The following is a 13,252-nucleotide window of genomic DNA, read 5'->3' on the forward strand; positions in this document are numbered from 1 at the left end:
AATGTAATTCTTCCTACAGATGCACATTTCCAACTTTAAAATGGTGTTTGTTATTTATATGTAACCTGACACTATAATACACATTTTCCATCGGTAGTCTCTGCATCTATATCACTAGCACAGTTGACGTTACAAATTGACAAATGTTAAGTCTACAAGTTTGTCCAATTTCGACATGGCCATATAGGAAACAATGATGTCACAGATAGTTGCAGGAAAATGTCTGCCGTAATCCCCAGAATGTGCACATAATAAACAAAAAAATATTACGTATCATCATATCATCTCTGGATAACATTTTTTTAAGGAAGTACGATTTTTTGAAAAATAAAATATGAGCTAGGTATCCATGATATCAAGAGAAATCAGAGAAGATATGAGTGAATTATTCAATCGGCATCAAATATCTTTGATGTGGAAAATTTTACATATCATGGTCTTTTTAAAGGTGTACACGCATTTAAATAATCTTAGTGTAAATGTAGATGTAACAAATCGTTTAAGTATAGAGCTCGGCTGAATAAAGAAAATATGACCAAAAGCACCCTTATTGCTACTACAATGTTGGGACAAGAGCCCACCCCCACCATATCCCCAAGAAGAAAACAATCACAGGGTCAGCCTGCTGAGTAACTAAACAAGAGGCCCAATGGGCCACATTGCTCACCTGAGCAACACTGGCTTTATATGGGTGTTAAAAGGATATTGTGCCATATTAACCAAAAATGAATATCCGAATTTTACACTTATTTTTGCATATACTTAATCTTTGACATATTTACCTTTATGGAATACCATTTTTACCTAAAATAAGATCATATGCAATATATATAATAACTAAATTTTTAGTTGGTGTTCATGGTTAACTTCTAGTTCCCTTTATTTCCCCCCCCCCCCCCCAATCACTTTATAAAACGATTAAAATACATGAGAGCATAAAGGTACATTTCTCCCTCCACTACTTACTAGTTATTGTATTTTATTTTTAAAAATCCTATATGTGAAAGAAGAAAAGTGTACCTCAATGCGGCAGAATGTGCTAAATTCCTCAAATTAAAAACATTGAAAAAGCTTAATTCCTGAAATTAAAAACATTGAAAAAGCTAAATTCCTCAAATTAAAAACATTGAAAAATTTAATTGGCCTTCTCTATTATAAACGATTGTCGTTGCATTAAATTTTTAAGAACAACGATTATGCTTTTATCCTCATAATAATAATGTGTCAGGACTATGGAAACTGTTTAAAAGACGTCGTTTGTATTTACTTGTGTTCGAAAAACTATCAAAAATTTGTGTAGATTTTATGCAATTCATTGTTTAAGAAGGGGCACCAGAAAATAGTTACAGCATATCATCCGTTTAGCAAGACATTTCTATTGATCAACCAAAATTTCAGCATCAATCATAGAATTATAAGCAAGATACATAGCTTGGTTTGAGTCACGTTTTTGTTTACATGAGTTTATTAAATTCAACTTAAGATTTTTAAACTTGGTATTTCCTACACAGCATAGCTGCATTTAAAATATAAACGAACTAAAGCATGCATGACCTCAGCTTTGTGTACAAACATACAGTAGCATTGTGCGCAAAGCTCTGTATCTCGCTTATAACTCGAAGCTTGACTCTCAGGTTAGTAAATAGAAATTCGTAAACAATTAAAACAAGAGAAAAATGAACTAAAACAGAAAAAACACAATTTATTTTTCATCATATATATACCGGTACTTATATATTTGTAGCAGCGAGAATAATCTCCCTTTAGATTGAAATTGATGAGCATCTTAATAAAACATGTTGCATTAATCAACCATTACGTAGAGATTGTACCGAATTACATGTACCAACATAATGAATAGTATTTTATAATATCTTGTTAGTGCATCAGATTTTGTACAGGTACATGTAAACAATCAGCTGTCTGCATGATTTACCAGTCTACACGCAGGGATCACACTGGACCAAAAATCCTTTTCGCCACTTTAGCATGGCACGAAGAAAGACTTATATTTTACAATTATTTCTATCATATCACATATGCATGTACATGTTTATGTGGGCCTATATGTTTTAGTAACTAATATTTTGAACTTTTTAAATATGCATGTATTGACCAATTTTTTGGTATGTACATATGCACTCTTCTTATTGACATGTTTCCATTTGCAACACTAAATGATTTCCAAGAAGTATGGTATCAAAGCTTTTGAAAAGTTAAGATATTAAATTTCTACAGATATAAATTTGAGATAAAATAAAAACCAAAATACTTTTTTATATTAAGAAACAAAAACAAAAATGCTATTATGGGTTCATACACATACTAGATAAGAAGATGGAGTGAAAGCCACAAAGACATTATTTCTTCTGTTCTAGACTAATTTAGAATTAACAAGATACGCATTTACAATCCCTCATTTTGACAAGCCAGATGTAAAAAAAAAATATTCTGCTGTGTTTTATGTCAATAAGTTGCATACAACCTCATACTACTCAGTTTCAATAAAAAGTTAAATTATCAATGTGCATATTACAATAAATAAAATCCTTTGAAGAACTGCCCATATTTATCCCACTTTGGAGTGACTTTGAGAATAAATAAATATTTTTGGGAGGCAAATATGTCACTGTCTGTAAGTTAAGTGAATTATGTTCCAAGGTCCGTAACAGAAATAAGAAAACTGTCATCACTTGCAGTACTCTGGTGATTTCTATGGCAACCAGCTGCATTGTATAAAGTATTTAATAACTTCTAAACTTGGGAAAAAATATAATTTAAGATTTTTGGCTTAAAATTTCAAAATTATGATAACTAAAGAAGTTTTGCAAGTTTAACAGTTTGATTAATTAGGCCCATTCTCAGATTACGATCTCGCACCTTTAATGTGAAAATAGTTGACTTTCAGTAAGACACTTATTGTTTAAAAATTGACCACTGCAGTGAGAGCACCCTTCCAAGTGTTACATAACAGTTGATGGTCTGAAACCATAAATAACCTGGGGCTAATCTATAGTCAGAGCTGAGTGCACTGAAGCGAGATTTCCGGTTGCACGTGGTGATTGGCTAACTGAATAAACAAATGGGTGGGAAAGAGAAACACATTAAACATAAGGAGTCACCAAAAACTGATTTTCGCCACATTTGGATTTTTTTCCTCCAATTTTAAAAAAAAATTGCCATTGGGGAAATTGACGAAGCCTAGCTCGAGCCCTGTCTACGCGTAAAACTTTTAAAATAAAGACAATAGTTCCTCTCAAGTTAAAATAAAAAGAAACTAAACGATAATCAAAACAAGCTAAAACCACCGTCACAAGTGAAAATGTCAACGCATTGAAATATTTAACCTCAATTCACTTCACATGAACGGCACAAATATATTTTGGATGTTTCAAATATTCCCTTCGCACGTAAGCTATTGCACAACAAGCAAATTCATCTCCCTTCAAGATGGTTGCTTCTAACATAGACTGGTCCTCTGTCTCTAAACTGGTTTTCAATATATGAAATATCGAGCCCGAAGTTAAACTGATTGACACCCATTCTCTCTGTCTTATTATTATTTTCATAAATAACTCAAATTTGAAACAGAGTTAGCCCATAATTTTTGCAATTTATATTTCCCTTTCCATAAGAATTATTTATGCTAAATTACGTTGAATTTGACTCAGTAGTTCTTGAGAAGAAGATTTTTAAAAATGCACCCCCCTTTTTCTACAGATTTGAGGTTTTCTCCACTTTGAATAAAGATCCGTCTTTCATTTCTGCAATTTATATTTGCCTTTCCATAAGGATGCTTTGTGCCAAATGTGGTTGAAATTAGTCAAGCGGTTTTAGAGATGAAAGTCAAAATGTAAAAAGTTTACAGATGGACGACAGACAAAATGTGTTCAGAATAGCTCACTTGAGCTTTTATTATTTATCATGCACTTGCACAACAAAGTCATTTTGATATTTGAAAAAATATAAGGATACATACATTTTTCCGTGAAAAATAATCATTTCTTTGCAAATCGTTTAATAATTCTAAATAAATGAGGGATTTAAAATTCACTCTCAAAATTCTTAGCATTGAGGTAAGCAAGGAAGCTACATGGGTCTTACGGCGGTTCCCAAGCCCGATGCTGCGCGAAATATATTCACATTCTAGGAAATTTCTTAGCTGTCCCATTTCCATAGAAAAGAGTACATGTTCAACTTTTATTTTTCAATTTAAATTACATGTCACAGTGGCGGATTCAGAGGAGGCGCACCCAGCACGTGCCAACTCTAAAATTGTCAAAATAAAGTTAATTCATACTCCTTCGGGTAAAGAAAATAAACAACTTGCGAGTCTTAATTATGAATTTTATGTTTATTTTAGTCCATTCCAGCGATTACCGCATGCCTTTTCCCCACAGCAAGCATTTGCTATATAAGGTCATGTCAAAATTTAACAAACTTGTAGACTTTACATTTGTCAACTTGTAACATGTCAACTGTGCTATATCCGGGGATGAGGATAAATGCAGAAACTATGGAATATGTGCAATTTTGAAGGTTAAATTAACTAACAAAAACAATTACTGTGGAATCATTAAAATTCGTGGGGGCCAATTTTCGTGGATTGCTTAAATTTTACAGGTTCATGGGGACGTAATTTCGTGTATTCTTTGAAACCTACAAAGGAAATATAACTTTATTACCCTAATTTATTAATTCGTGGAAATTGTTAATTCGTGGTTGAGAGGTACCCACGAATTCCACGAAAACTGAGTCACCACGAAATCTAATGATTCCACAGTAAGCTGCAAAATGTGTATCATGTTAAGGAACTGAGCCAAATGTTAGAGTGTTTATGGCCAAGTTTATAGAGGTTACACGATCAGAATGATACGCATTCATACTCAGACTCACACACCAACACAATTGCATGTTTGAATTTACAAGTTTACAGGTCTGGATTTTTGAACACAATTACCCTCCATACATATTGACTTATATTTTAAATTTAGTTATTTACATTCACAATATTTACATCATAAACACTTGAGTATTTTAGTCAAATCTAAATAAATTATGCAGGTTTGGATTACATAAACATATGAGCATTAATTCAGTTCTTGTAATACAGAGGGTTCCACTTAATCTAATAGCAGTTAAACTGATATTTCAGTTATTCTAATATGATAACAACAGACCAAACCATTTCTTATATATTCCTTTATATATTTTCCTGATAATCTGATAGGACTGTGACCGTATAATAATGATTTCCCACCCTTTTTCATCTGTACATTCCCTTGTGTAATTGGTTGACATCCCTCTTGTGTACACAGTAACTCTTATCATAGAGATGATTCACATTAATCAAAGGCCTGAAGGGCCATAATGGCTTACGGGTTTGACATAACTATATTCATATAATTATATAATTTTGACATAACTATATTTAGATGTATCGAGTATGATTCCCTCTATTTCTTACGGAAACTCTAGTTTATTTAAAACTCTATAGAAATTAACTACTTTTTTATAGCTCTATAGAAACTAACAGGACCAATATCAACATGCCCCGTTTATTGATTAGTCGAACCTTAATGACCGAAACAGACAGGATTGAAATCTAGATGCCTCTTTTATCAATTGGTTGAAACCACCATTGATTTAGGGAAAATCATGGACTGCATGAAATAATTATGATGATGTCAAACTCAAACTCCAATATGAGACAATTTGTTTCTTTGTTTTATTCAATGACTGAAGTACATTAACAGTCAATTCAAAATCGCTTTAAATCATAATGCTCTCAAATATCAGTATACCTTGTATTCCTACGCACTATGAACTGGCGTGAAAATGTCATAACGTTAGAGTTCTCTTCCCTTCTTTTCATACTTGACTTAAACATGGCACTGTTGCCATTTCAGTGTTTTACCAGGACAATTTTTGATGCTTGAAGGGAGGGGGGAGGTTTGGCAGGGCAGAGTTGGTGCGCGGTGCAATGTAACAGCGCCACAGCCAGCGCGAAATCAGTTCACTTCATTTATTCACTCAAAACCATTTCAAACATATGGTACATATACATATAAATTGGGTCAAAAAGTATAAACATATATAATTATAAGGTTTATAAAGTTGGGAAATGTTATATAACAGGGGTTTTCCTTCTATTTTTAAACTGGGTCCAGGGTCCGTGGAATTGGGAAGATTACGCGTAAACTGTTCAAATTGGTAAAATTATAAAAACTTACTAGTTTTTTTTAGGACTAACCTAAGGCAGAATTTTATACTTTATTACTTCTCCCCCACAAAAATTAGTGAGAAGTTTGGAAGACTTAATAGTTTATTTTATGATGTAACAATGATATATATAGATTTTAAACTTAATTTTTAAATAATAAGTGTTACTGAAATAGAATAGAAGCAAACACACATTTACATTCAAAGATTAAAAGAAAATACTTTTTCCTCCAAATTTCTTAAAGTTTTTCAATTTGTAAAAGTTAATTAAATTCATGCATTTTTACCTTTTATAGATGAAATGTTTCTTAATTATATAAGGTAATTGACAAACATGCAATAATATAATTCTTTTCAATATGGCAATGATATTAGCATTTGGGGGTATTAGTCCTACCCTTTGACCCAATTACAACCATTATGTAGAGAGAAACTGTTTAATTTCGTAAATAACTGCAGATTTACGATTTTATGATAGTTTTAGCATTTAATTGGCACAGTTATTAACTAATTATAAATTACCAATTTTAAAAATCATCACCATGAAAGCAAATAACATCGGTTGAAATTAATGCACAGGATGAGGAAATTCGGGCGAAGTTACGGAAAGCGAATGTGTCAATGAAGTCGCCCCTACTTGGTCCATTATTTATGCTTAGTAATAAACAAATATGAAGAAAAAAAAGCTGTTCAAGTTGCATTTTATATACCAGCTGAACATGTTCTGATATTTAAAAATATTGACACTTGATTGGGAAAGATGGATCTGGATTTGGGAAAATATCAGTAATTTTTGGATTGGGAATGGTACCGGTAAACGGACCAAAAACTAAGCAAGGAAAACCCCTGTATTAATTGAAACTCATGGAGGACAGACTACCTCGTATATCTTTGTTATAAACATACACAATTTTCTCAACAATTTTATGTTACATGTTGTTATAAGGTACGCAAACTTTATCACATTTGGAAATTTTTATATCTATAAACTTGTTCCGGACTCGTGATATTGCATCACATTTTAAAATATTATACAATTCATCGGCTATACGTTTTGTGTTACAGATAGGACAAAATCTTTCATTTAATGGGATACCTTCCCATCTTCCCAGTTCAACTGGTAGATGGTGATTTGAAGTAAGAAATTTTACAAGAATTTTCTGAATTTCAGGGGTAAAATATCTAAATAATTTTCATATCCAAAATTTGTTTTAAAGATTTTATATTTAACTCCTTTTGATGATTTATTTATATCAGCATGCCAATTTTGAATAAACTTATCTTATAATCTCTGCTTACTGCCGTTGAAACCCATTTTTGGTTAATATTTAAAAACTGACTATGCCAAACATTTGATAAACCACATGAGTTAACAAGAGGCCCAGGGGCCACATCGCTCACCTGAGCAACAATTGCCTTAAATCTGATCCATTAAAGTATCAAAATATCTTGACAACTAAGTACAGTAGATCTTGCTAAAAAAAATTGAAAATCTGCCAATTTTTTTTGGGTAAATACCAAGCCCCTTTTGTTGTTGTACCTGTAAGAAGATTTTTCTCTATTCCTATATACCCCCCCCCCCCCATTTCACGGCCCCACTGTTCTCTAGGGAATCATGGTTTCATCAAACTTAAATCTGCATAACCTGTGCTTTCACACAAAGTACTGAGTTTTGGACCAAAAACTTTCCCAGAATATTTTTAAAGATTTTCTCTATATCTTCCTATGTAAAAATTCAAACTGCCATTGCGGCCCCTAGGCCCTAGGGACTGTGATTTTGCAAACTTAAATTTACACTACCCGAGGATGCCTCTACACAAGTTAAAGCTTTTCTGGCCAAATAGTCTTTAAGAAGAAGATTTTGAAAGATTTTCTCTATATATTCCTATGTAAAAATTCATCCCCCATTGTGGCCTCACCCTATCCCTGGACTATTATTTAAACAAACTTGAATCTATACGATCTGGGGATGCTTCCAATCAAATTTGGGCTTTCCTGGCCTAATAGTTTTGAAAAGAAGATTTTTAAAGATTTTCTATATATATAAAAAACAAGGAAGGCCACGGCACCATCTGTAGTAGGAAAGGAGGAATGAGTATATAAATACAATGAAAACATATGGCTGGACCGGGAATCGAACCGGGGACTCTAGTCAGGAGCTCTACCACTGAGATACTCAGGCCAACATCCACAGTCCATATAGCCCCAACTACTACATTATAATAAATGACCTTACCATTTTGATAGTTCACTAACTTAGTTAATGGATGTTGGCTATGCCTGTCTACTTCTCAAAAGAGAATATTTTTACACCCACCCAGAGCTAGGAGTTTATATACCTATCTCTTCTTACAGTATCGCATAGCCCCCTAACTCCGTCACTACCCTAACTCTGTCACTTTCGGGAAACTCCTCGCCGTTTGAAATCAAGTACGATTATGACGTCATTTTTTACATGTCAAAAATCTTTAATCAAATGTCAACAATTTGCAGCGGTTAAATTTAAGAATGTGTCAAAAAATAACAGAATTAAACCTTGACGTGTTCATTTTATGCACCATTAATTGAGTGAAATCAGCTAAAACTTTTTCACGGGTGCACTAAAATATCGATATTTCTTACATGCGGGCCCATTCGATCATTTACATTGGTCAGCCATTTTAAGAGAGGTCAATATGAAACATTTCACATGTAATACATTTTTGGTTAAGGTAATTAATACATTTTTTTCAGTCCGCAATAGCCTTTATGCACTACTCTTGATGATAACGTCAAATCGCTCATGCCGATACTATTCCCTTATGCAGGCCGATTGCAGGGTATAGATATATCTGGTATATCGCTATTTAGAATATGCAACATCTCTAGAAATGTAATAAATTAAATAATATAATAAGTAATATATTAATTAATGATATAAAATGTTTGAAATATGTAAGGACATAAATCAAACGGCATCCATACATTCTGAAAAGGCCATTGTGATTGTTGTTACATGGACCCATTTTTTATTCTGGCGATCATTTCATTTCGATGAAATTAAATACAATTTAAATTGTATGCACCATTTTTACTTATTATAACATGGCCTAGATACAAATGGAGTTTTAACTAAATTGTTAATGTGTATTAATTCCCTGACATATCATAGAGCATGTGGGTGACGGAGTAAGGTTCATAAGATATAATAAGCACGCGTGATAAACGTCGTATTCAGAGGGCTTATTTGAATAAAAATAAAAATATTTTTGTTAATAATTTTATAAATTATATTGTTTCAGATTATATTTAGTGATTGCAAATGATAAACATAGGTAATCACAGATTACAAAGCTCACCGAGACGAGGCATCACCCTAATGAGACCACCTTTATCATATTATATGAAAATCATACTTTATGATCTTGGATATTCATGGATTCTGTTTTGACACAAAATCATATATCATCTGTTAAAAAATTGTATGATAATCATATGTTCATATATTAATCAATATAATAATATAAAATTAAATATTGCATCCTATCATACTTACAATATATATCATATAATACAATAAAATACTGTAATAAACAAAGATGATATAATATGATACAATATGTATAATATGATACAATATCATATTACATAATACATCATAACATTGAAACATATGATATTATATTGTATAATAAAGTACGATATATTGTATTGTATGATATTGTGTAATATTTGATAACTAGAAAACTGACCAGTCAGGAAGGGCCCCGCTATGACAATTAATATAGAGAAGTGAAAAAAACTTTGAATTCCATCCTCTTTATATTAACAATGATGAAAAATAAATGCTCGGCAGAAGATGTAAAGAACTGGAATATATAGGATCTCGTGATTTGTAGTTGGATATGATTTTCATCCAACAATTAAAGTGTTTTTTTCTTGAGCCTTAGTGAGGGAATAAAACACACAAGTAGGATAAAAATCATATTATACTACAAATCATATGAGATTCTATTTATCCCATGTTTTATACACCGCAATCAATGTTTATACTGTTTATAAAACTCTACATTATTTTACTTCATTATGCCTAGGCAAATCCCATTGTAAAGTCACAACTGTGGGATATCAAAAAAATATCCAATGAGTCATATCCACGGGATAAAGTGGGTTAACATGGGATGAAATAAAATTTGTTAAAAAAAAGAATTGATACCAATGCAATGATACCTAGGCTTTGCCTCTATTCAATAAATTATTATAAATCATTGTGTACGGTATTTTAACCGAAATAAAATATGAAAATTTTATTTTAAATCCATATTTCAAAGAATGTTCACAATACTACACATCATTCAAAATTGACCTTAACTTCAAAACAAAGTTCATTTGCAGACACAGGCAGTGCAGTAATTAATCTCAATGTGACAGATAGAGATAAAGCTTAGGATTTTCTTCCTGTGGAAGGTTAATTAATCCCAAAGGACAAATATTGCACAGCCTTCCATGTATACAATGGTAACATTCTCAGCAGTTATCTCTCTTTGCCCATTCATTCTCAGCAGTTATCTCTCTTTACCCATTCTTCTTATGCATAGTTAGGAATCTACCCCACCACCCCAGCTCCAAACCAGAAGACATAGAGAACCAAACTTAGCATCAAAATATGTATTTCTGCTTACTGAACTACCATACCAAATTTGAACTTGATTGGGCAACCATAAAAAAAGTTATTAGAAAAAAACAGGAAATTTGTGGACGGAAGAGTGACAGACGGACGGACAGAAGGACGGACGGACAGAGTGATTACTATAGGGCACCCGCAAATCCTTGCGGGGCCCTAATTATCCCCCATTGTGGCCCCACCCTACCCCCAGAGACCATGATTTGAACAAACTTGAATCTACACTACCTGAGGATGCTTCCATTTTAATTTGAGCTTTTCTGGCCTAATAGTTTTTTAGAAGAAGATTTTTTAAAGATTTTCTCTATATATTCATATGTAAAACTTGATCCACCTATTGTGGTCCCACCTACCCCCAGGGAACATGATTTGAACAAACTTGAATCTACACTACCTAAGGATGCCTCCACACAAGCTTTTCTGGCTGAATAGTTTTTGAGAAGATTTTTGAAAAATACCAACAAATTTTCAATAATTCTAAATTATCTCCCCTTTAAACAGGGCGTGGCCCTTCATTTGAACAAACTTGAATCCCCTTCACCTAGTGATGCTTTGTGCCAAATTCGGTTGAAGTCTACCCAGTGGTTTTGGAGAAGAAGAAGAAAATGTGAAACGACAACGCCGCCAACGCCAACGACCAAATTTTGATCAGAAAAGCTCACTTGAGCTAAAAATATGACAAATACAATCAATCCAAGGGTTAGTACTGGTTGTATTTTCAGTCTGAATTTACAAGTACAGGTATAATATATTTGTAATGTTAGTATTAGTACTAGAAATTAATTTACACCAGTATGATATTAACATTCTAGTACCGTATTTTTCAGGGTTTTTAAAAATATTTTTTGTACTTGGCAATGGTATATTGCGTTGCCACAATCGCTCGCCTTCCAGGAATCAGCGACGAAGGCAATGCCAGTTATATGGAAAGCACCCTAATATAACCATATGATGAAATGTACTGCATGTTTAATATGTACTATAATTAATGCATTCACATGAAATCCACATCAACAATATATATAATTCATTTTATTTGTAATTCATATATTATATTTTTTCTTTTTTTTTTCTAGCAAAACTAAAAGCATTTTGTTTTCAAAATTTTTTCAAGAGGATGGCCAATATTTCGAATATTTTTCTGGCAAATAAACAGTTTAATCAAAGCACAACCAAAGGCCATCGAGTAAACATTGTGCTATTTTTTAATCTTGGAAAATCAACAACATTCGATTATGGCGGAGGTGTCAAAGAAGGCACATTATATTAAAACAAGAAGTAATCACCCCACTATTAATGCATTTATTACCGATTTATAAGCGTGGTCAATGTTTGTTCAACAATTTCCGGTGTCAGAAGCATGCACCTGTCTTGTATCGGATTTCACAGAGTGTTTTCAAGTTCATGTAGATAAGCAATTATTCTGATTTTATTAAACTTAATTACTTTGTGTCCAGTTATGCAGTTAAACGTTATTGCTTTACATAGACACTGCTGAAATTACATCGATCATTTGTACGACTTGATAATGACGATATACGACATACATATGTTTCTTCACAATGTTTATTTAACAACAATCAAAGAGTTTAACTATAATTAATCAATTAAATCATTTCTTTTGATGTTGTTTTGGTTTATATCTGCAAACATTATTACTTTTAAGCCCTAAGCTCGGTTACCGTTCTTCTCTACATATGATGATCTTCAACTTCTCCGATGTTGTATAAGAAACTCTTTACGAAGTGTCAAATGATATTTGATACCGCCCATGTAAATCATGCCATACTTTTTAAGTAAAATTGTAAGAACTTTTACTCTAATATCGCTTGGGCCATGTTCCGATCATGGAATTACAATATTTACGCTTGGGTTATAAATTATCATTAAACATCGATAGTTATTGGGAAAATGGCGGCCGACGATTTTCATTGTCTGTGCTATGTTCCGATCACAAAATTAAAGAAATTGCACATGGATTATAAAATTATCATGAAACATTGATAGTTTGGAGGGATATGGCGGCTGTTGATTTCACCACTTTTTGGGTGCGTGTTATACATAGGACCTGTTATTTTTTTGCCATTTTTTGGTAATTTTTGGGGGTGCGTATTATACACGAGTGCGTATTGTACACGAGACATTATGGTAACATACGGAAAAATATAATCTTGCTTAAAGATATTTATTACAAACAACAAACAGTAAACTTTAAAACATTTGAATAAAACTATTTTGTGTCGCCATGTTCAGATTATTGTGAACTTTTCCCGTTAAGATTATCTAGTAACTAGATGGCCATAAGCCATAAAAATAATAACAATTGGCCTTTTGGTTTTCAAGAAGCAAAAGTAAAATTATAAACAC

At 32.5% G+C, this 13,252-nt stretch overlaps 1 protein-coding gene across 1 annotated transcript in view; it reads right to left on the reverse strand.

Moving 5' to 3' along the window:
* Window positions 1-13,252, reverse strand: part of LOC105319092 (nucleolar complex protein 4 homolog A) — a 100,776-nt gene that overhangs the window by 17,173 nt on the left and 70,351 nt on the right. The gene's annotated exons all lie outside the window — the stretch shown is intronic.

The sequence above is a fragment of the Magallana gigas genome, chromosome 3, assembly GCF_963853765.1.
Source record: "Magallana gigas chromosome 3, xbMagGiga1.1, whole genome shotgun sequence".
NCBI classification, from domain to species: Eukaryota; Metazoa; Mollusca; class Bivalvia; order Ostreida; family Ostreidae; genus Magallana; species Magallana gigas.